The 25,832-nt window shown below is 43.2% G+C and overlaps 1 long non-coding RNA gene across 1 annotated transcript; it reads left to right on the top strand.

Moving 5' to 3' along the window:
- The first annotated feature begins 22,889 nt into the window (after positions 1-22,889).
- On the top strand, positions 22,890-23,277 carry LOC121548738. Its single transcript, XR_005996688.2, has 3 exons — positions 22,890-22,904; positions 23,050-23,097; positions 23,233-23,277. It is a non-coding gene; the product is annotated as an uncharacterized LOC121548738 (long non-coding RNA).
- The last annotated feature ends 2,555 nt before the right edge of the window (positions 23,278-25,832 follow it).

Here is a 25,832-nt window from a genome sequence, read left to right on the forward strand (position 1 = left end):
GGAACGTCAGGGAAAACTTGAATCGTCCGAAAAACAACGCCCACCTGGCCTGACGGGAGTTGAGACGTTTAGCCGATTGCACGTAAGCAAGATTCTTGTGGTCAGTCCAGACAATAAACGGTTGCTCCGCCCCTCCAACCAGTGGCGCCACTCCTCCAAGGCAAGTTTCACCGCGAGAAGCTCCCGGTTACCCACATCGTAATTCCTCTCCGCAGGCGAAAGGCGACGAGAGTAGTAGGCGCAGGGATGGAGTTTACTGTCCGTGGAGCATCGCTGCGACAGGATGGCGCCAACTCCCACATCAGACGCGTCCACTTCAACGACGAACTGACGGGCCGTGTCCGGTTGAGAGAGAATCGGTGCGTTGGTGAATCGCCTCTTCAAATCCAGAAACGCTCGATCCGCCTCCGGATTCCACTTGAAGGTCCTGATACTGGAAGTCAAGGCAGTTAACGGAGCGGCCACACGGCTGTAATCCCGGATGAATCTGCGGTAAAATTCGCAAACCCCAAAAATCTCTGGAGCTGCAATCTCGTACCGGGCTGGGCCCATTCCAGAACCGCTCTAACCTTCTCCTGGTCCATCCTAATCTCTCCCCTGGAGATGATGTACCCGAGAAAGGATGTCGTGTGGGCGTGAAACTCGCACTTCTCGGCCTTCACGAACAGGCGATTCTCCAACAATCGCTGCAGAACCTGCCGGACATGCTGGACGTGGTCGGAAGGTTCCTTCGAGAAGATCAGAATGTCATCCAGGTAAACAAACACAAAGAGACCGATCATATCTCTCAGGACGTCGTTCACCATACTGTGGAATACCGCTGGAGCATTGGTCAGTCCAAACGGCATCACCTGATACTCGAAGTGACCCATCGGTGTATTGAAACCCGTCAACCACTCGTCCCCCCTCTCTGATCCGGACCATGTGATACGCATTGCGTAGGTCTAGCTTGGTGAACACCGTAGCACCCTGTAAGGAGTCGAAGGCAGAACTCATCAAGGGCAGGGGATACTTGTTCTTGACCGTGATGTCATTCAACCCCCGATAATCAATACACGGTCGAAGAGAGCCATCCTTCTTACCCACAAAGAAGAATCCTGCCCCCCAGGGGTGATGACGAGGGACGAACGAGACCAGCAGCTAGGGACTCCTTGATGTAGGTCTCCAAAGCCTCACGTTCAGGTCGGGAGATACTGTATAACCTTCCCTTGGGGTAGACAGCTCCAGGGAACAGGTTGATGGCACAATCATATGGTCGGTGGGGAGGGAGTGACAGAGCCTTCTGCTTACTGAACACTTCCCCAAATCGTGATATGTCTCGGGAACCAGGGACAAATCTGGGGGTTTAGCCTCAATCACCTGACTGGGAACCGAATGGGGGCAGGCAGTCTTGAGACAGTTAGCATGACAATCAAGGCTCCAACTCGTTACCTTGCCCGTCACCCAATCGAACGTGGGATTGTGTTCCTTCAGCCAGGGGTATCCAAGGACCAGAGGAACATGGGAAGACGGCAGAATGAAGAATGAAATCATCTCAGAATGATTCCCCGACAACCGCATCTTAACCCGGTTCAGTCCTCATCGTGATACGTGCCAGACTACTGCCGTTCAGAGTGGTAGCTTCAATGGCTTCCGGCAATTGCTCCTTGGAAAGCCCCAGCTGTTCCACCAACTCGGCATCTAGAAAGCTTCCACCGGCACCTGAATCGATAAAAGCGTTAATCGCTAAGCTCTGATTCCTGTTCATAAGGGTAGCCGGGAAACGGGGTCTGACAGAGGTATTGAGAGGTCGAAACTGGCTCGCTAAAAGTCCTCCCAACTTTAGCGAGCCGCGCAGTTTGACGACCCGACTGGAACCTGAGAAGCTGATCGGTTGGACGGAACCCATTGCTTCTCCCTCCTTCGCTCTCGGACTCGATTATCCACCCGAATAGACAAGGCTACCAAGCTGTCCAGGTCACTAGGCTCCGGATAGGAGATCAACTCATCCTTGAGCTGCTCCGACAGACCCTGGTAAAAGGCCGCTTGCAGAGCCTCCTCATTCCACCCACTCTCCACAGCCAACGTCTTGAACTCGATCACGAAGTCGGCCACGCTGCGAGTTCCTTGGCGAAGCGAAAACAGGCGCCTAGCTGCGTCCCTCCCTCGGACGGAATGGTCGAAGAGCTTCCTCATCTCGGCCGTGAACCCCTGGTATGAAGCCATGCAGGGATCCTGTCGTTCCCAAACGGCTGAAGCCCACTCCAGCGCTCGACCACGCAGCAACTCAATCACAAAGGCTATCCTAGCCTTGTCTGTGGCATAAGAGTAGGGCTGTAGATCGAACACTAATCCACACTGCATAAGGAAGGAACGGCATCTTCCCAGCTCCCCCTCATATTTATCCGGCGTCGGAACCTTGGGCTCACGGAAGGACACAGCTTCAGAAGCGGCAGGCGAGATGGGTGAAACCGGTAGTGGATCCTCCACCGGACACTTGCGTTGGTTCTGGACCTCCGTCAGACCGGTAGAAAGGTTCCGAACTGACAACGCGATCTCCTGTAGTACCGTGCTATGATGGCCCAACATCTTCTCCTGCTGGGTAATGGCATGGCGAACAGAGTCCAGGTCCGCTGGGTTCATTACTGGCCGGATCGTTCTGTCGCTAGTTGCTAAGCCAGAACCCAGAAGCAGACCAGGACAAGGTAAGTTGAAACGAAGGTGAGTGTTTATTACAAATTCAAGAGTGATGCTGAATAATCCAGGGAACAGAGCGGGCGGCGTTGATTAGTTGTTGGGGGTGCAGTGGTTGATCCCATCCTGGGTCGGCAGCCGCCGACCACCAGGCAGAGGTTGGATGAAGGTTCCGGACGGGTGACTGCAGATGGAACAAAACGGGGGTAAGTAAGCAACAAACCAACAAGGTGCAAAAACAACAAAACTAACGCTAGGCTCTAAGACTGATACTCTGGTAAACCTACTGTTCATGGCTAACGATCCGGCAGGGAATGGATGTTAGGCCAGAGCCTAAGAAGGGTGATGATCAGGACCAGGTGTGCAGATTGCTGATGGGATGCAGGTGCGGAAATCAAGAGAGCTCCCCGGAGCGTTCCCGAACCCTCGGGAAACTGGAGATCACGAACAGAAAAACTAGTCACCAGACAGGACCCGACTCAGACTGCCGGGATCGTTACAGTAGTAGAGAAAACTCTACAGGCAACATAGAGTGAGTCAGTGGATGTGGATTCATTCTGTACTGTGATATCACCCTTATACACCAATGAAAAGTGGGCACCCTGCTGGTATTGTATTTGCTACTATTTCCATTCTCAGTTGTATAGTAGATTGTTTGGGAGGTACAGCATTGGGCCAAAGTCAGCTATATTACCTTGGTCAATACGCAGAGCATATACAGTATTTGTATTTGCAGCCTAACTTTCATGTTTTTTATTTTTTATTTGCTGTGGTGCACTTCACACTTCTCTCTACCCATGTGTATTTCTGCTTGTCTAGGTAACGCTGACGTCCCCTTGCCAAAGCTAAACTTTAATGACATTAAAGTGATATCAAACCTGATCCTTTCTCTTGATTTTGGTGATTAGTGAACAAGTATACTGCATGTGTCTGATGATGAAGAGTTAAACTAAAAGAGGATGTTCTTCTCCTACTGAACTACATATTAAAGACAAGGGCACTGAAGATGGTGGTGATTTCACCTTCAAGGTCTCAGGTTAAAAAAAACTCAGATATAGTACATCTTCCATGTGCCATCTGGATAAATAAAATGAATACTGCTCCTGTAAAGCTGTTTCCCAAATGTTGGGTCAGTGCTGGTCCCTCATGCTTGAGACTGGGTTATAAAAAATGTATCTATCAAAGTCAAGACACTTGAATTAATGTTTTTCAGATGGAGCAACTCTGAATCCTGTCAAGACAACCACCAGTACTCCGGAGCAGTCCAAGACTGGTAATGTAAAAACAGCCCCAAACATATTTATAGGAAGTACTGCTTGTCTAGATATTGGAGTAGAGAAAACTCTACAGGCAACACCGAGTGAGTGAGTGGATGTGGATCTATTCTGTACTGTGATGTCACCGTTATTCACCAATGAAAAGTGGTCACCCTGTTTGTTTTCAACAACTATGCAGGGAGTACATAGTTTGAGTGCCAGTCTCTTTAGCTAACATTCCACTCCTTGCCACTCCTTGCAATTGCCATTGCGGGAATCTCAACATTCAATAGAGTACCACAGTATGAGCCATAATACCCATAAAACCTAGTGGTCAAACACGGAAATGTTTCCAATCGTTTTTCCATCATTACATTTTCCCATAGGGGATTTTAGAGACACTTCAAATAAGGGCTGTGTTTCGTGTAGGCTTACCCTGGCATGATGTTTTGATAATATATTTGCCTGTATTTACCCCGAAAAATTGCCTTTAGAAAATATTCATACTCGTTGACTTATTCCACATTTTGTTGTGTTACAATTCAAATGGATTAAATGTCTCACCCATCTACACACAATAGCCCATAATGACAAAGTGAAAACAGAAATATCTAATTTAAATAAGTATTCACACTCCTGATTCAATACATGTTAGAATCACATTGGGCAGCGATTACAGCTGTGAGTATTTCTGGGTAAGTCTCTAAGAGCTTTGCACACCTGGATTGTACAATATTTGCATATTATTCTTTTTTAAATTCTTCAACCTCTGTCAAGTTGTTGATCATTGCTAGACTGCCATTTTCAAGTCTTGCCATAGATTTTCAAGCCGATTTAAGTCAAAACTGTAACTAGGCCACTAAGGAATATTGAATGTTGTCTTGGTAAGCAACTCCAGTATATATTTGACCTTGTGTTCTAGGCTATTGTCGTGTTGAAGGGTGAATGTATTTCCCAGTGTCTGGTGGAAAGCAGACTGAACCAGGTTTTCCTCTAGGATTTTGCTTGTGCTTAGCTCTATTCCGCTTCTTTTTTCCCCCCAAAACTCCCTAGTCTTTGCTGATGACAAGTATACCAATAACATGATGCAGCCACCACTATTCTTGAAAATATGAAGAGTGGTACTCAGTGAAGTGTTGTGTTGAATTTGCCCCAAACATAACACGTTGTATTAAGGACATAAAGTGAATTTCTTTGCCAAATTTTTTGCAGTTTTACTTTAGTGCCTTATTGCATGTTTTGGCAGGTAAAAAAAACTCAGATATAGTACATCTTCCATGTGCCATCTGGATAAATAAAACGAATACTGCTCCTGTAAAGATGGTTCCCAAATGTTGGGTCAGTGCTGGTCCCTCATGCTTGAGACTGGGTTATAAAAAAAATTATATATCAAAGTCAAGACACTTTAATTAATGTTTTTCAGATGGAGCAACTCTGAATCCTGTCAAGACAACCACCAGTACTCAGGAGCAGTCTAAGACTGGTAATGTAAAAACAGCCCCAAACATATTTATAGGAAGTACTGCTTGTCTAGATATTGGAGTAGAGAAAACTCTTCAGGCAACACCGAGTGAGTCAGTGGATGTGCATCTATTCTGTACTGTGATGTCACCCTTATTCACCAATGAAAAGTGGTCACCCTGTTTGTTTTCAACAACTATGCAGGGAGTACATAGTTTGAGTGCCAGTCTCTTTAGCTAACATTCCACTCCTTGCCACTCCTTGCAATTGCCATTGCGGGAATCTCAACATTCAATAGAGTACCACAGTATGAGCCATAATACCCATAAAACCTAGTGGTCAAACACGGAAATGGTTCCAATCGTTTTTCCATCATTACATTTTCCCATAGGGGATTTTAGAGACACTTCAAATAAGGGCTGTGTTTCGTGTAGGCTTACCCTGGCATGACGTTTTGATAATATATTTGCCTGTATTTACCCCAAAAAATTGCCTTTAGAAAATATTCATACTCCTTGACTTATTCCACATTTTGTTGTGTTACAATTCAAAATGGATTACATGTCTCACCCATCTACACACAATAGCCCATAATGACAAAGTGAAAACAGAAATATCTCATTTAAATAAGTATTCACACTCCTGATTCAATACATGTTAGAATCACATTGGGCAGCGATTACAGCTGTGAGTATTTCTGGGTAAGTCTCTAAGAGCTTTGCACACCTGGATTGTACAATATTTGCATATTATTCTTTTTTAAATTCTTCAACCTCTGTCAAGTTGTTGATCATTGCTAGACTGCCATTTTCAAGTCTTGCCATAGATTTTCAAGCCGATTTAAGTCAAAACTGTAACTAGGCCACTAAGGAATATTCAATGTTGTCTTGGTAAGCAACTTCAGTATATATTTGGCCTTGTGTTCTAGGCTATTGTCCTGTTGAAGGGTGAATGTATTTCCCAGTGTCTGTTGGAAAGCAGACTGAACCAGGTTTTCCTCTAGGATTTTGCTTGTGCTTAGCTCTATTCCGCTTCTTTTTTCCCCCCAAAACTCCCTAGTCTTTGCTGATGACAAGCATACCAATAACATAGGCTATTGACTGCAGTTTACAGCCTACAGTTTTGTGCTCACTTGAAAACAATAACGTTCTTCATTACATTGTGTTGTTGTAGCCTAGGTAGGATACATTTATTGTCCCTAAAAAACTGAAACAATAGGGTAGCTTTTCCAACTGCATACCCAGGGATTGGGAGGGAGTGCACTCAGCGCAGCCTCCGTAGCCCACATAGTGTATCTGATCAACTTTTTTTTTTCTTTCACTGTGTAAATTGACAGGATATATTCACTGCAGTATGAAGTCTAACGTTTAGTTTATTAATTATGCGCTAATATGCATACCCTTCACATTTTGGCTATAGGCTACATCTCAATCGTGTCTGTCTTCATTTTTCTGTAGTGCAATTACACACCTGGCCTCTCCGCTGCCACGGTCCCAGGAAAAGCCAGACTACAAAAGCTTGTTGGACACTTATTCAGACATATTTATTTTGCCTACTAATAGTGTATAGGAGGAGAGATGTTCGCTTGCTGCTGTTTGCTGAATGTAAAAAAGGATACATACAGCATTAACGGGCAGAGAGTTGGAAAGGAGAAGCTCATATTTTCCTATAGTAGGCCTATCTTAACACCGGGCTACATCCTGACAAAATAGGCCTACATCATATGAGTGGCCTGCTAATGTACCTTTCTGGACCTTCTAAACTGTCGAGAATAGACCCAAACTGATCAAAATAGTTGCATCATCAAGTCTACACTGTTGGCCTATGTAGTTATTTCATCATGAAACAAAACAGGATGTGTGAGTGGTTATTCAAATTACCTATACATCACTGCAGTTTACAGCCTATTGACAATAATAGTATATTCACTTGATAACAATAATACATTCCTCATTGCACTGTGTTGTTGTAGCCCAATTATTTTCTTGTCTAAAAACGTAGGCCTAGTATGTGTGGCTCAGTTGGTAGAGCATGGCACTTGCACTTGCAACGCCAGGGTTGTGGGTTCGATTCCCACGGGGGACCAGTAGGAACAAATATGAAAATGTATGCACTCACTACTGTAAGTTGCTCTGGATAAGAGTGTCTGGTAAATGTAGTAAATAGTGGAGGTTTGTGTGCCTGGGAACCACAGAGTGCAGCCTGGAGGAAACAGGGCAGGGTCCTTGCCATTCATGCAAGACCAAAAAATGCTGCCCCTGAAAAACTGGAATAATCCCAGTAAGAAAAATGCCATTTAAAATACATATTTTCCAGACGTTGAAGTTAAGTTCAATTTAGGTTCTGAATGAAAGGTGAAAATACGTATATTTCCGTACATTTCAAATACATATTTTCCAGAACGTTGAAAAGGCATATTTTCTGGATGTTGAAAAATACGGATTTTCCGGACATTGAAATCAGGTTCATTTTCGGTTCTGATGAAAGTTGAAAATACTTATTTTTCTAATGTTGAAAACACTTATATTCCAGACGTTTAAAATATGTATTTTCCGGATATTGAAATCAGGCAAATTTTTGGTTCTGAATGAAAGTTGAAAAGACATAATCAAGGCTGGTCCAGACCGGACAAAATCTGAACCAAACATAGACGTCAATGATTGGTTTAGATTTGGTCCAGACCAAAAACCAATGTCCATGGAAGTGGAAATCAAGGACTGTCCGGACTGTACCAAAAAAAGATTTGCAAAAAGCGTGGGCGTCGGTCCGTGCTTACTGAGGTGTAGCCTACAGCGTTGCCTTAAATTGAATTATATGAATGCCTATGTGGTAAGTCTACCTTTTGTAAAACACCCAAAAAAGTTGTCCGGTCTGGGAAGGACCGGAAAAAGATGTCCAGAAGACGTAGTCTCGTGCTTACTGGGGTGTAGCCTACCATGTCGGCCCTCATTGGAATTTTAGGCATGCCCATCCATGTGGTAGGCCCACCCTTTGTAAAACAGGCCATTGCATTGGCTTTTTTAGTCCTGATTCCTGTGACTAATCAATTTGTCAATTTAAGCTCTGAATATCAGCTACCCAACTTTATCAGGAGTTATCATGAGCCTGTTTGCAATGTGTGAACACAGCTGGAAATGCAGAAGTATTTAATTTTTCGCTATGATCAGCTTGTCAAAAATTAAGCATACAAACTTGAAACCACTGATCATGACAATGGGGTGAAACTCCTGGACAACAGTTGTGATTGTCCATTCCATATTGTCCATTGTACTTTGACCTGTCCTCTTTTTAGGATATGTTGTGGTCCTCTGTAGCTCAACTGGTAGAGCACGGTGCTTGTAACGCCAAGGTAGTGGGTTCGATCCCCGGGACCACCCATACACAAAAATGTATGCACGCATGACTGTAAGTTGCTTTGGATAAAAGTGTCTGCTAAATGGCATATTTATTTATTTTGTTTGTTAACCTGACAGTGCATTCTTTATTTGATTGGGCACCATTTAGGTTAGGCTATTTGATCAGAAAAACCTGCATGATGTAAAACGTGTCAGTCTCATTACATTGTCATACATTTATCTCCATCCTGTAGGCTACAGAAAAGGCCACACTCTTTCTACCATATGCTATATCTGCTACATGATTTATGTTAGATATTTTTTTGACGGAACCTTGGTGGAGCGCCGCAGCGAAGCGTCTCTCCAACCGCACCCTGGAGAGACGCGCTGGGAATAGACAAACAAAATATTTTGCCCCCCTGCTTCTCACAGGGCGGCATCAATGCTTACCTAAAAAGCCCATATGCCACTGGTTGAGAGAAATTGTCATTGTTTTGGAGCAGAAATATGTGAGGATTTATATGTTGTTGTTGGAGGCGTCTTGGTCAGTTTAGCTCAGAAAATGCCGCCCTCGTCAATCTGCCACCGTAGGTGGCCGCGTAGGGTTTCCACCACTTCCGAATTCGCCCATTACATTTCAACTGGAGCACGCGGAGCAATACACAAGGGATTGTGGGAAGGTGAGCGGTGCGAACCCTGTTAGTAGAGCGATAAAAAAAGACAGCTCCACTCTACTTCATGCAAATTGCACGCGACCACCACTGCGGTTAACCAATCAGGTGAGGAGCAGATGTTTGCTTGAAAAAGTTCCGCCTGTCGTTAGTTCTAGACAAGCACAACCAAAAGAGATGGAGGAAAGCCAATCATTGCTGTGTCTGGTTTTCCAATTCTATATGATTTTGCTTTGCTGGAATACAGAGACAAAATAATGAAGTCAATGGCATGGAGGAGGATTGTTGGTGTTGATGGTGGGTGAAGAGAGATTTGCACAACCATTTTTGCTTGTGCTGCTAGCTAGCTATGAACATCAAGCAACCTAAACCTCAAAACAGTGATCAAAGCCACCATTTGTGGCTTCCTCCACCAAACTTTACAGTTGGCACTATACATTGGGGCAGGTAGCGCTCTCCTGGCGTCCACCAAAACCAGATTCGTCCATTGGACCGCCAGATGGTGAAGCATGTGATCAGCTTTAATGTTGCAGATAGATTGTAACTTCCATAAATGTAATTGTCTGCATCACTTCCAATCCCTCATATGTTTTTTTTCTCGCAAACATTATTTGAACAGTTAGAGACAGAATAAGAACAAAAAAATCCAGAAAAACGCATGTCAAAAATGTTATAAATTGATTTGCATTTTAATGAGGGAAATAAGTATTTGACCCCTCTGCAAAACGTAACTTAGTACTTGGTGGCAAAACCCTTGTTGGCAATCACAGAGGTCAGACGTTTCTTGTAGTTGGCCACCAGGTTTGCACACATCTCAGGAGGGATTTTGTTCCACTCCTCTTTGCAGATCTTCTCCAAGTCATTAAGGTTTCGAGGCTGACGTTTGGCAACTCGAACATTCAGCTCCCTCCACAGGTTTTCTATGGGATTAAGGTCTGGAGACTGGCTAGGCCACTCCAGGACCTTAATGTGCTTCTTCTTGAGCCAGTCCTTTGTTGCCTTGGCCGTGTGTTTTTGGTCATTGTCATGCTGGAATACCCATCCACGACTCATTTTCAATGCCCTGGCTGAGGGAAGGAGGTTCTCACCCAAGATTTGACGGTACATGGCTACATCCATCGTCCCTTTGATGCGATGAAGTTGTCCTGTCCCCTTAGCAGAAAAACACCCCCAAAGAATAATGTTTCCACCTCCATGTTTGACGGTGGGGATGGTGTTCTTGGGGTCATAGGCAGCATTCCTCCTCCTCCAAACACGGCGAGTTGAGTTGATGCCAAAGAGCTCGATTTTGGTCTCATCTGACCACAACACTTTCACCCAGTTCTCCTCTGAATCATTCAGATGTTCATTGGCAAACTTCAGACGGCACTGCAGGATTTCAGTCCTTCACGGCGTAGTGTGTTACCAATTGTTTTCTTGGTGACTATGGTCCCAGCTGCCTTGAGATCATTGACAAGATCCTCCGTTCTCATGATCATTGCAACTCCACGAGGTGAGATCTTGCATGGAGCCCCAGGCCGAGGGAGTTTGACAGTTATTTTGTGTTTTTTCCATTTGCGAATAATCGCACCAACTGTTGTCACCTTCTCACCAAGCTGCTTGGCGATGGTCTTGTAGCCCATTCCAGCCTTATGTAGGTCTACAATCTTGTCCCTGACATCCTTGGAGAGCTCTTTGGTCTTGGCCATGGTGGAGAGTTTGGAATCTGATTGATTGATTGCTTCTGTGGACACGTGTCTTTTATACAGGTAACAAGCTGAGATTAGGAGCACTCCCTTTAAGAGTGTGCTCCTAATCTCATCTCGTTACCAGTATAAAAGACACCTGGGAGCCAGAAATCTTTCTGATTGAGAGGGGGTCAAATACTTATTTCCCTCATTAAAATGCAAATTAATTTATAAAAAAAATTCCATGCATTGTTATGGATTTTTTTGTTGTTATTCTGTCTCTCACTGTTCAAATAAACCTACCATTAAAATTATAGACTGATTATTTATTTGTCAGTGGGCAAACGTACAAAATCAGCAGGGGATCAAATACTTTTTTCCCTCACTGTATACGTACATACACATACATGTACACATACATACATATAAATACATATACGTACACTACCGTTCAAAAGTTTAGGGTCACTTAGAAAAGTCCTTGTTTTCGAAAGAAAAGCAATTTTTTTGTCCATTAAAATAACATCAAATTGATCCGAAATACGGTGTAGACATTGTTAATGTTGTAAATGGCTATTGTAGCTGGAAACGGCAGATTTTTTATGGAATATCTACATAGGCGTACACAGTGGCGGCTCCTGAAAAAATTCTCAGGAGGGGCAATTTTTCTGATGATTTAGGTGACCTACACACATTTAAAAAAAGATATGTCCAGCAACAACATGAAGACAGGGGCAGCATATAAGTCAATACCAGAAGCATTTATTGACTGATCTCAAAAGTGTTGGCTTACCAGGGTTGGTGGAGCCCTCAGTTTCATCTTTGCCTCGCAAAGCTAACTCAAACACTCCGCAAAACTTCACACACTGGATTAGCCGGCTGAGGATGTGGCGGTTCTTGCTAATGTCGTAGTAAATATATTTGTTATAGTGAATATGGAATATGATATGTTGAGTAAAATGTTGTGCTAAGATCTATTTAGGTCAGGAGCTGGTTATAAGTTATGTTCCTATCCAATAACAATGGACAAAAGGGTCCTATCTTGTCAGCCTTGTCAGCAGGTGGCCAAGGACAACACCCACGCCATAGGCCTCTCAGTTCTTCCAACTCACGAGTTCTTGCTCTGAGGACACACACACACACAAACACACACACACACACACATCATCACTGTTAAACACACACACACACACACATCATCACTGTTAAACACACACACACACACACACACACACAAAAATCCCTCTCTTAGGCTGAACATTTGAAGACAGAGAACCCGACTCAGAGCCAATGCAACAGTGACAGTAGCCTGGAGGGGACCTCGCCCAACTCATCAGGACCAATCAGAAGATCAGAACTACTAGATTGAACCTACTTCATTTATTGCATAAAATGTCTGCACACAATGTTTGGCTCTCTTCAGAATAATAATAATAATAATAATATGCTTTTTAGCAGACGCTTTTATCCAAAGCGACTTACAGTCATGCGTGCATACATTTTTGTGTATGGGTGGTCCCGGGGATCGAACCCACTACCTTGGCGTTACAAGCACCATGCTCTACCAGCTGAGCTACAGAAAGTGGATACTCATGGATGCGCATTGCAATTGTAAAATGTCAACACAATTGGAGACACCACGTCATTTTTGGAGACATGTTATTGACAGTAAACTATTGTAGATGCGACTGCTAACTAAATAAAACATTTTAGCTGGCTAGCTAATCATCTTAGCTAAATGTGGGGCAAACAATTCAGTTATTTACCGTTAATTTGAGGGATTGGGGTGAAAGAAATCGAGTTACATAGTGATACTTTACGATATACTGTATTGACAATATCGCAATATTTTAGCGCTAGTTGGCTGTACCTGCACCAAAACACCATTATTGTTCCTTCATAGCTTGTTCTCAATCTTTTCACATTGGGAGCCAATTTGTTTTCAGCACTTTTATTTCCATGACTGATCAAAACTCGTTCTCATGGCTTTCTGATCCCTCTGCAACAGACATATGGTGCGCAATAAAATCACAGTATCGAATCGCAATACGTATAGAATCATGAGACTCGCAATGCTGATGCATATATCTTATCGTGAGGTTCCTGGCAATTCCCAGCCCAAGTTCATTTGCCACAACAAATCTCTTCGCTAGCAAACGCAATGTGTCTCCAGCAATGTTTACTTTTTTGACGTTCTATGGCATCTCCACTTTCCAAGCATATATGACCACATGTAATATTTTGGTAAGTGATGCAAATAGTGAACTATGTAGGGCCAGGATGTAAAATATATGTAGCTGCAGCAATTTCTCTTATCTGATATGGTAAGTAATGGGGCTTGATTTATAGCTCCCTAAGAGTTTGACGAACGGGTCCGTGAACGCGATTGCAGATATCTTTACCTCTGAATAAACTGCCTTATATTATACAATTATCCACCTTGTCCAAAAGTCTCTACTTTTTCTCCGTTCTCCAGTAAACTTGTTTTATCAACAATAGTAAGGTTCAATGACACAGAAAGCAGTTCAATGTCGGGGTACAGTCGCTCTCTTACCAGGATCGCGGTCCGCTCTGACCAGGGTGAAGGTGGCCGGCTCCACCTCTCTGCCAGCAGCGTTTTCATTATTTAGTCCGTTCAGTAGCGGGTATGTACACGATCAACAAGATCAGTCCAAAACCGAAGATCAGTCCAAAGCAGAATGTTTGCAGAATGTTTGTAAACTAAGTCTACAAATTAAAAACATAAAATAACGCCACACTGCAGGTCGCAACATAGACGCTGATAGCCGCCATTGTCTTAGTTACGTTCAACGTTACGTCACGTATGACGAAAGCGCGTAAGTGCATGCACACAGACACCCATAGAGAATGTATTGAAAGCTTTGAAATGTGAAAAAATAGATTTTACATGACAGGCTATGAGAGACTTCTGGGCGATTTTCAACCTGACTGAAATCGCCCAAAAAACGGGCGGGGCCATTTGAAGCACGACTTTAGCCTGATTTGACATTTAGTGGCTGGCAGATCAGACGTGAACACTGATAACTGCTGTTGCCGTGATATAATTTTTTTATAAATTTATTTAAAAAAATTATAATTTTTTTTTTTTTTTTTTTTTTTATAATTGATTAGAAAAAAAATCCCTTCCTTTTCCCGTTTGGCAGTGCGTCGCCCATATCGCCCTATTGAACAAGCCGTCCCTGGGCGTACAGAGGCCCATTATCAGCAACCATCAGTCCTGTGTTCCAATGGCACATTGTGTTTGCTAATCCAAGTTTATCATTTTAAAAGGCTAATTGATCATTAGAAAACCATTTTGCAATTATGTTAGCACAGCTGAAAACTGTTGTGCTGATTAAAGAAGCAATAAAACTGGCCTTCTTGAGACTAGTTGAGTATCTGGAGCATCAGCAATCGTGGTTTCAATTACAGGATCAAAATGGCCAGAAACAAATAGCTTTCTTCTGAAACTCGTCAGTCTATTCTTGTTCTGAGAAATGAAGGCTATTCCATGCAAGAAATTGCCAAAAACTGACGATCTCGTACAACGCTGTGTACTACTCCCTTCACAGAACAGCGCAAACTGGCTCTAACCAGAATAGAAAGAGGAGTGGGAGGCCCCGGTGCACAACTCAGCAAGTGGACAAATACATTTGAGTGTCTAGTTTGAGAAACAGACGCCTCACTGGTCCTCAACTGGCAGCTTCATGAAATAGTACCCGCAAAACACCAGTCTCAACGTTAACAGTGAAGAGGCGACTCCGGGATGCTGACCTTCTAGGCAGAGTTGCAAAGCCATTACAGTTATACCTGGCTATACTTATTTCACCACTTACCATAATGAGATACAAGATTTAAATCTATTTATCATAATATATGTTTGTAAATTTACCAATTAAAAATACCATAGTGATTGAGTGTCCATATAGCTGTACCATGATATTTGCATTAAGAGAACGAGTTTCCACTGCTCCAGATTCCAATGGCAGCGAGCTTTACACCATTCTAGTCGACGCTTGGCATTGCGCATGGTGATCTTAGGTTACAGTGCTTACAGATGCAGTTTGGAACTCGGTAGTGAGTGTTGCAACCGAGGACTGACGATATTTACGCGCTACGCACTTCAGCACTCGGCGGTCCTGTTCTGTGAGCTTGTGTGGCCTAACACTTCATGGCTGAGCCGTTGTTGCTCCTAGACATTTCCACTTTACAATAACAGCACTTACATTTGACCGGGGCAACTCTAGCAGGGCAGACATTTGACGAACTGACTTGTTGGAAAGGTGGCTGTCACGATCGTTATATGGAGTAGACCAATGCGCAGCGTTAGTTGCAAACATATTATTTATTTAATGAATGCACGAACAAAATGAAAACGTGACGTCCTCGGTATAACACAACCGACACGGCAACAAACCAAAACGGAACAAGATCCCACAACTAATGTGCGAAAACAGCCTCTAGAAGTATGGCTCCCAATCAGAGACAACCATCAACAGCTGACACTCGTTGCCTCTGATTGGGAACCACTCTGGCCAACACAGAAATACAATACATAGAATCCCGACATAGAAACACAACACATAGATCTACACACCCTGGCTCAACATAACAGTGTCCCCAGAGCCAGGGCGTGACAGTGGCATCCTATGACGGTGCCACGTTGAAAGTCACTGAGCTCTACAGTAAGGCCATTCTAATGCCAATGTTTTTCTTTGCAGATTGAATGGCTGTGTGCTCGATTTTATATACCTGTCAGCAACGGGTGTGGCTGACATAGCCAAATCCACTAATTTGAAGGGGTGTCCACATACTTTTGTATATATAGTGTAGCTCACTTCCTGTAAAATGCATAGGCCTACATGCACATGAATGGGTACTTTGGGTAAAGGAAATTGTGGCTTTGACTTGCAAACATTGTCGTGCAAATCTTTACCCACCATCAACACCAACATCTCTGCAATCCCCCTCCAAGCCATTGACCTTCAGATTTTGTCTCTGTGTTCTAAAATCAAATAAACGAGGGAGAATTACAATTTTTTTTCACCTTTATTTAACCAGGTAAACCAGTTGAGAACAAGTTCTCATTTACAACTGCGACCTGGCCAAGATAAAGCAAAGCAGTGCGATAAAAACAACAACACAGAGTTACATATGGGGTAAAACAAAACAAAGTCAAAAATACAACAGAAATACATATAATATACAGTGTGCAAATTTAGCAAGTTTAGCAAGTTCACTCTATCTGTGAACACAGCTGGAAATGCAGAAGTATTTAATTTTTCGCTATGATCAGCTTGTCAAAAATTAAGCATACAAACTTGAAACCACTGATCATGACAATGGGGTGAAACTCCTGGACAACAGTTGTGATTGTCCATTCCATATTGTCCATTGTACTTTGACCTGTCCTCTTTTTAGGATATGTTGTGGTCCTCTGTAGCTCAGCTGGTAGAGCACGGCGCTTGTAACGTCAAGGTAGTGGGTTCGATCCCCGGGACCACCCATACACAAAAATGTATGCACGCATGACTGTAAGTCGCTTTGGATAAAAGCGTCTGCTAAATGGCATATTATTATTATATAGCTTTTTACTTCGGATACACATCACTAGCCTCTCTCTTCCATCTGTTTTTGTGCACAACAGGCAATAGGCTACTCAAGCCTCTCCAGAATAGGCCATTCCTCTTCTCGTGAAATCCCAGGAAAAGCTATAGGCTACAAAAGCTATAGGACATATATTTTGATTATTTGTTATACTATGCCTAATTGCCTATTCAGGGAAAGAAGCAGGCTTGCTCTTGTTAACTACTGAATGTAAAACAGGCCAAAAGCATAGAAAATGCATATCGGGGAAAGTTGAGGAGAGAAAGAGCATTGGTGTGATCACTTTTGGACAGTTATGATAACATTGTTGCACTGATGCATTGCAAGTAGTTGCACAGGACAGACATACAGTGGGGAAAAAAAGTATTTAGTCAAATCAAATCAAATCAAATTTTATTGGTCACATGCGCCGAATACAACAGGTGCAGACATTACAGTGAAATGCTTACTTACAGTCCTTAACCAACAGTGCATTTATTATTTTTAAACAAAACAACAACAAAAAAAGTGTTGAGAAAAAAAAGAGCAGAAGTAAAATAAAATAACAGTAGGGAGGCTATATATACAGGGGGGTATCGGTGCAGAGTCAATGTGCGGGGGCACAGGCTAGTTGAGGTAGTTGAAGTAATATGTACATGTGGGTAGAGTTAAAGTGACTATGCATAAATAATTAACAGAGTAGCAGCAGCGTAAAAAGGATGGGGTGGGGGGCAGTGCAAATAGTCCGGGTAGCCATGATTAGCTGTTCAGGAGTCTTATGGCTTGGGGGTAGAAGCTGTTGAGAAGTCTTTTGGACCTAGACTTGGCACTCCGGTACCGCTTGCCGTGCGGTAGCAGAGAGAACAGTCTATGACTAGGGTGGCTGGAGTCTTTGACAATTTTGAGGGCCTTCCTCTGACACCGCCTGGTATAGAGGTCCTGGATGGCAGGAAGCTTGGCCCCAGTGATGTACTGGGCCGTACGCACTACCCTCTGTAGTGCCTTGCGGTCGGAGGCCAAGCAGTTGCCATACCAGGCGGTGATGCAACCAGTCAGGATGCTCTCGATGGTGCAGCTGTAGAGTTTTTTGAGGATCTGAGGACCCATGCCAAATCTTTTCAGTCTCCTGAGGGGGAAAAGGCTTTGTCGTGCCCTCTTCACGACTGTCTTGGTGTGTTTGGACCATACTAGTTTGTTGGTGATGTGGACACCAAGGAACTTGAAGCTCTCAACCTGTTCCACTACAGCCCCGTCGATGAGAATGGGGGCGTGCTCAGTCCTCTTTTTTTTCCTGTAGTCCACAATCATCTCCTTTGTCTTGGTCACGTTGAGGGAGAGGTTGTTGTCCTGGCACCACACGGCCAGGTCTCTGACCTCCTCCCTATAGGCTGTCTCATCGTTGTCGGTGATCAGGCCTACCACTGTTGTGTCGTTGGCAAACTTAATGATGGTGTTGAGTCGTGCCTGGCCATTCAGTCATGGGTGAACAGAGAGTACAGGAGGGGGACTGAGCACGCACCCTGAGGGGCCCCCGTGTTGAGGATCAGTGTGGCAGATGTGTTGTTACCTACCCTTACCACCTGGGGGGCGGCCCGTCAGGAAGTCCAGGATCCAGTTGCAGAGGGAGGTGTTTAGTCCCAGGATCCTTAGCTTAGTGATGAGCTTAGAGGGCACTATGGTGTTGAATGCTGAGCTGTAGTCAATGAATAGCATTCTCACGTAGGTGTTCCTCTTGTCCAGGTGGGAAAGGGCAGTGTGGAGTGCAATAGAGATTGCATCATCTGTGGATCTGGTGGGGCGATATGCAAATTGGAGTGGGTCTAGGGTTTCTGGGATAATGCTGTTGATGTGAGCCATGACCAGCCTTTCAAAGCACTTCATGGCTACAGACGTCAGTGCTACGGGTCGGTAGTCATTTAGGCAGGTTATCTTAGAGTCCTTGGGCACGGGGACTATGATGGTCTGCTTGAAACATGTTGGTATTACAGACTCAGTCAGGGACATGTTGAAAATGTCAGTGAAGACACTTGCCAGTTGGTCAGCACATGCTCGGAGTACAAGTCCTGGTAATCCGTCTGGCCCTGCGGCCTTGTGAATGTTGACCTGCTTAAAAGTCTTACTCACATCGGCTACGGAGAGCGTGATCAGGCACCAATTGTGCAAGTTCTCCCACTTAAAAAGATGAGAGAGGCCTGTAATTTTCATCATAGGTACACATCAGCTATGACAGACAAATTGAGAAAAAAATATCCAGAAAATCACATTGTAGGATTTTTAATGAATTTATTTGCAAATTATGGTGGAAAATAAGTATTTGGTCACCTACAAACAAGCAAGATTTCTGGCTCTCACAGACCTGTAACTTCTTCTTTAAATGGCTCCTCTGTCCTCCACTCGTTACCTGTATTAATGGCACCTGTTTGAACTTGTTATCAGTATAAAAGACACCTGTCCACAACCTCAAACAGTCACACTCCAAACTCCACTATGGCCAAGACCAAAGAGCTGTCAAAGGACACCAGAAACAAAATTGTAGACCTGCACCAGGCTGGGAAGACTGAATCTGCAATAGGTAAGCAGCTTGGTTTGAAGAAATCAACATTGGGAGCAATTATTAGGAAATGGAAGACATACAAGACCACTGATAATCTCCCTTGATCTGGGGCTCCACGCAAGATCTCACCCCGTGGGGTCAAAATGATCACAAGAACGGTGAGAAAAAATCCCAGAACCACACGGGGGGACCTAGTGAATGACCTGCAGAGAGCTGGGACCAAGGTAACAAAGCCTACCATCAGTAACACACTACGCCGCCAGGGACTCAAATCCTGCAGTGCCAGACGTGTCCCCCTGCTTAAGCCAGTACATGTCCAGGCCCATCTGAAGTTTGCTAGAGTGCGTTTGGATGATCCAGAAGAGGATTGGGAGAATGTCATATGGTCAGATGAAACCAAAATATAACTTTTTGGTAAAAACTCAACTCGTCGTGTTTGGAGGACAAAGAATGCTGAGTTGCATCCAAAGAACACCATACCTACTGTGAAGCATGGGGGTGGAAACATCATGCTTTGGGGCTGTTTTTCTGCAAAGGGACCAGGACGACTGATCCGTGTAAAGGAAAGAATGAATGGGGCCATGTATTGTGAGATTTTGAGTGAAAACCTCCTTCCATCAGCAAGGGCATTGAAGATGAAACGTGGCTGGGTCTTTCAGCATGACAATGATCCCAAACACACCGCCCGGGCAACGAAGGAGTGGCTTCGTAAGAAGCATTTCAAGGTCCTGGAGTGGCCTAGCCAGTCTCCAGATCTCAACCCCATAGAAAATCTTTGGAGGGAGTTGAAAGTCCGTGTTGCCCAGCGACAGCCCCAAAACATCACTGCTCTAGAGGAGATCTGCATGGAGGAATGGGCCAAAATACCAGCAACAGTGTGTGAAAACCTTGTGAAGACTTACAGAAAACATTTGACCTGTGTCATTGCCAACAAAGGGTATATAACAAAGTATTTAGAAACTTTTGTTATTGACCAAATACTTATTTTCCACCATAATATGCAAATAAATTCATAAAAAATCCTACAATGTGATTTTCTGGATTTTACTTTCTCATTTTGTCTGTCATAGTTGACGTGTACCTATGATAAAAATTACAGGCCTCTCTCATCTTTTTAAGTGGGAGAACTTGCACAATTGGTGGCTCACTAAATACTTTTTTTCCCCACTGTATACTGTAGTTATTGACTTGGTGAATGGCCCAGGCCTTAACTCTGACACAACACAACTAATGTTATTATCACAACAGAACTAGCCTAACAGTAAGTCTAGCTAACGTTAGAGAACTTGAATGAAATAAATATAGAATTACACTCATACTTGTTTACTTGACTTTTATAAATGGACTCTTTCAAATAATTTACTCTGGCAAGTTTGCCACCAGTTCGCTGCAGTAGTGAAGTAAAGCGGAAGTCGAATCCATCACGTCAGTTGTTTGGCAGTGCCCATAGCAACGTTAGAAAATGAGGTGGATGTGTGCTGGAGTTACAGCAGAGTTGCTCATGGGTTGTTAGAAATGACATTAATATTTTCCATGACAACATGTGGAGCCTCGAAAATATAATTAGAATTTATAACCAGTCAAAAACAAACATTTACACGTTTGCTAGTCAAGTTGTATTTTGAGGCTTAAAGTCAAAACTAAGATGTTTTGTGGTTTTGTGGTAATTACAGTATGTATTTTAGTTTGAGAGTTTTGACAGGTTTCATCTGGACAAACAAAAATCAGTTGCTTAGCAACCGGATACCAACTGTGTTCTGTGGAGGAAAAAAGTGATCGAGTTCCAATATTTGCATAATTGTTGTGATTGGAGGATAGCTGTGAGGGCGATAGAATCAGGATCAAATCCTCTGTTCTCCTCAAGCTCATTAATGAGAGAATGTTCATATTTGAAGATGACAGAAAGGCCAGTCTCTTTGGCACATGACATGGAGTACAGGGAGTGGATTAGCTAAAGAGACTGGTACTCAGGTTAGGGAGTACAGCCTCTACTGCAAGACAAGTCTTGTCAGCAACCTTTCGGTTACTGACCCAACGCTCTTAACCGCTAGGCTACCTTCCGCCTCACTACTTCACACTTCTCTCTTCCTGTGTGAATTTCTGCTTGTCTGGGTAACGCGGATGTCTTTTCTGCTAAATTACGTGCGAGTAAACAACTCTCTGGTTCTCCTCAACTAAACCAGACCCCCATCCCTTCTCTGGTCCTGTCTGATTCTCCCCCATGAAACCAGACCCTGTCTCCTCACTGGTCCCCCATAACCAGACCCTCCTCCCCTCTCTGGTCCTCTCAGGCAGGGCATATGTGACATACATGTAAGTGGTCACGTAGGGCCACCGGCCCTTTCTGGAACTCAGTCGGGGTCTCAACTTACTATTGAGAGTGAAATTAGTACAATACACCAGCTGCAATTTCGAAATTTGTTTGTGCATCAGCAGTTTTTCTCTTGTTAAGTCAGTCACTGACAGTGACTCAATTATCCATGTCAGCCAACAATTTTTTGATTGGTAGTTAGTCTAGTAGTAATCATGGCTGAATACCGACCGGGCACGTGCCCAGGAGACCTGACCTTCAGGAGTCCCCCTCTGATTTTGTTAGTCATTCTCACCAAGATATTATATAAAGATGACATAAGTCATTACAAAATGTGTAGAATTGCAGCTAAAAAAACTGTCTCTCCACCCCATGGCAAAATGGATAGAATTGCAGAGCATTTACAGTAAAACGGACTGAAGTTTGTTATAAAAGGTGATAAATGCAGTAGTTTTTATCTCAATATCAAAGCATTTCTGGTTAACAATTATGTACCTTACTGTGATTGTTTTAAATTATGTTTCTCTTTGCTTATTTGAGCTGTTCTTGCCATGGTATGGACTTGGTTTTTTACCAAATAGGGATATCTTAAGAAGCATTAAGAAGGAAATAAAATCCACAAATTAACTTTTAAAAAGGCACACCTGTTAATTGAAATGCATTCCAGGTGACTACCTCATGAAGCTGGTTGAGAGAATGCCAAGAGTGTGCAAAGCTGTCATCAAGGCAAAGGGTGGCTATTTGAAGAATCTCAAATATAAAATATATTTTGATTTGTTGAACACTTTTTAGGTTACTACATGATTCCATTTGTGTTATTTCATAGTTTTGATGTAGTTATAATGTAGAAAATAGTAAAAATAAAGAAAAACCCTTGAGTAGGTGTTCTAAAACTTTTGACCGGTAGTGTATATATATATATATAAAACACAGGAAAATCACGTTTTGGACTGCACTGGGCCTTTAAAACTGCAACACCCCCACGGCAAAATGTGTAGAATTGGAAGACATTTACTTTAAAACGTAAATGTTTCTCCCCCAACCAAATCTCGCTTAGGGCCCCCAACAGGCTAGAGCCGGCCCTGCTCTCAGGTACCCCACTAAACCAGACCCTGTTCCCCTCTCTGGTCCTCTCAGGTTATCAGATCCTCATCTTTACGGTGGCTGTAGGAGTGGCTGTGGTAGCAGTGGTGTGTGTCATTGCTGCCGTCATCATAGTACGCAGAAGGAGAGAAAGTAAGGACTTACTGTACATTTGTCTTTGATCTTTCTTTGAGTTTAATGGAGTTCATTAATAACACAGTAATACATGGAGCCAGCCATTGAAATTCTTCTTATGTTTTTGGGGGGGTTCTTTGCAGAGAATCAAGTGCTGAATGATAACAGCATTGTGAGTAACAAAGACATGTAATTGATGCGCTGTGGCTTAATAAACACAGTTAGTGTATTATACTATTGTTGTAGGAAATTAACTAAGAGTTTGCTCTGTAATTCTATTGTTTTGAATCCATTACCATTGTTACTCATTTATGAAGGGTCTGAATGCAGTAAACCACTCCACCCCACCAACCAATGATGACAGGGTCAGTTCCTCAATATATTAATGTATTTGAAACATGGTTAATATGAAACATGATTTCACCCAGTTGTTATCAAGTATTGAGACTAATGTCCAGTTTAAATGATACATGTTTCAATAACAATTTTGACACTTGTAGAGTCAACCTGCTGACAGAATCACCTATGCTTCCATTGACCACTTCAACCAAAATTCCCCTCATAGAGTTGATTAGTGAAGCTATACTGAACATATTGTAAAGGTATTGCTCTCCCTCCTATTCACTGTTTAAAGCCTTTCCTTTGTTGTGACGTGTTTGTGTGTGTGTGTGTGTGTGTGTGTCTGTAGGCCCAGGGTGAAGATGCAGTGACATATACCTCAGTTCTCTTCTGGCAGAGGGAGAGAGGCAGCGAACCCTGCTGATCCCAGCCCCCTTTACTCCACTGTCAGCAAACCTCAGGGAGCCAAGACATCAACATGAGGACTGCAATCACTCTTTCACACCCTAATACCAGACCCGATTTGGTTCTAGGAACAGGGGTTTTCGTGCTATTAAAAGGGGCAATCTGCACTAGTTACATCCATTTCTGGACGTATAAATTAATGATGTTTAGCCATTGATTCTTGAAAAATAAAACGTATAAATGCCTCATGAGTTTAGTTCAACTGTCATACCCCATCAGAACCCAAAAAATACACTTGTTTTACTCCAATGTTTGTAAACAAATTAAATGTAAACAAACACACTGTATAGCCGCAAAACATGGTTAAGACTATCATTTTGATATCATGGATGGCCAGTCCTTGCATCCATAGCTCTGTCTATGAATTTGAGAGTGGTTACATTTCTCCAGCCCCATCCCTCAGCTTTTTAGCAAAACTGTGGCGTGGAGTATGCTTTGTTACTGTTTCAGCTACTGATTGCCGCTTTAAGATGTGTGTATTTCATTCATATAGACCAATGAGATAGGAGACTGGAAAAGTGGAAGAGTTTGAGAGTCAGAAGAGCATGCTTCAGATTCAACTCATGCTGACTCTGGTAGCCTAGGCTGTACAGTGCATTCAGAAAGTATTCAGACCCCTTGACCTTTTACACATTTTGTTACTTTACAGCCTTATTCTAAATGGATTAAATCGTTTTTTTCCCCCTCATCAATCTACACACAATACTCATAATTACAAAGTAAAAAAGGTATTTAAACATTTTTGCAAAGAAATATCACATTTACATAAGTGTTCAGACCCTTTACTCAGTACTTTGTTGAAGCACATTTGGCAGCGATTACAGCCTCGAGTCTACTTGGGTATGACACTAAAAGCTTGGCAAACCTGTATTTGGGGAGTTTCTCCCATTCTTCTCTGCAGATCCTCTCAAGCTCTGTCAGGTTGGATGGGGAGCGTCGCTTCACAGATATTTTCAGGTCTCTCCAGAGATGTTTGATCAGGTTCAAGTCCGGGCTCTGGCTAGGCCACTCAAGGACATTCATGGACTTGTCCGGAAGCCACTCCTGCGTTGTCTTGGCTGTGTGCTTAAGGTCGCTGTCCTGTTGGAAGGTGAACCTTCGCCCCAGTCTGAGGTCCTGAGCGCTCTGGAGCAGGTTTTCATCAAGGATCTCTCTGTACTTTGCTCCGTTCATTTTCCTACTAGTATCCCAGTCCCTGCCGCTGAAAAACATCCCCACAGCATAATGCTGCCACCACCATGCTTCACCATAGGGATGGTGCCAGGTTTCCTCCAGATGTGACGCTTTGCATTCAACTCAAAGAGTTCAATCTTGGTTTCATCAGACCAGAGAATCTTGTTTCTCATGGTCTGAGTCCGTTAGGTGCCTTTTGGCAAACTCCAAGCAGGCTGTCATGTGCCTTTTACTGAGCAGTGGCGTCCGTCTGGCCACTCTACCATAAAGGCCTGATTGGTGGAGTGCGGCAGAGATGATTGTCCTTCTGGAAGGTTCTCTAATCTCCACAGAGGAACTATGGAGCTCTGTCAGAGTGACCATCGGGTTCTTGGTCACCTCCCTGAACAAGGCCCTTCTCCCCCGATTGCTCAGTTTGGCCTGGCGGCCAGCTCTAAGAAGAGTCTTGGTGGTTCCAAACTTCTTCCATTTAAGAATGATGGAGGCCACTGTCTTCTTGGGGATCTTCAATGCTGCAGAATTTTTTTGGTACCCTTCCCCAGATCTGTGCTTTGACACAATCCTGTCTCGGAGCTCTACGGACAATTCCTTTGACCTCATGGCTTGGTCTTTGCTCTGACATGTACTGTCAACTGTGGGACCTTATATAGACAGGTGTGTGGCTTTCTAAATCATGTCCAATCAATTGAATTTACCACAGGTGGACTCCAACCAAGTTGTAGAAACATCTCAAGGATGATCAATGGAAACAGGATGAACCTGAGCTCAATTTCGAGTCTCATAACAAGGGGTCTGAATACTTATGTAAATAAGGTATTTCTGTTTTGTTTTTTAAATAAATGTGCAAAACATTCTAGAAACCTATTTTTGCTTCATTATTATGGGGTATTGTGTATAGATTGATGAGGATTTGTATTTATTTAATTAATTTTAGAATAAGGCTGTAACGTAACAAAATGTGGAAAAACTTTCCGAATGCACTGTATACAAGTGGACCGCTGGACCACACAGGCCACTAAGATGATTACTAGATGGATAAGGTAGAACACTGGTTTTATGTTTTCTTTTAGGATAATAGCAGCTTCTTTGCCAAACATTTTTTCTATGCAGATAAACTCATGAC

The sequence above is a fragment of the Coregonus clupeaformis genome, chromosome 33 (genome assembly GCF_020615455.1).
Source record: "Coregonus clupeaformis isolate EN_2021a chromosome 33, ASM2061545v1, whole genome shotgun sequence".
Lineage (NCBI taxonomy): Eukaryota > Metazoa > Chordata > Actinopteri > Salmoniformes > Salmonidae > Coregonus > Coregonus clupeaformis.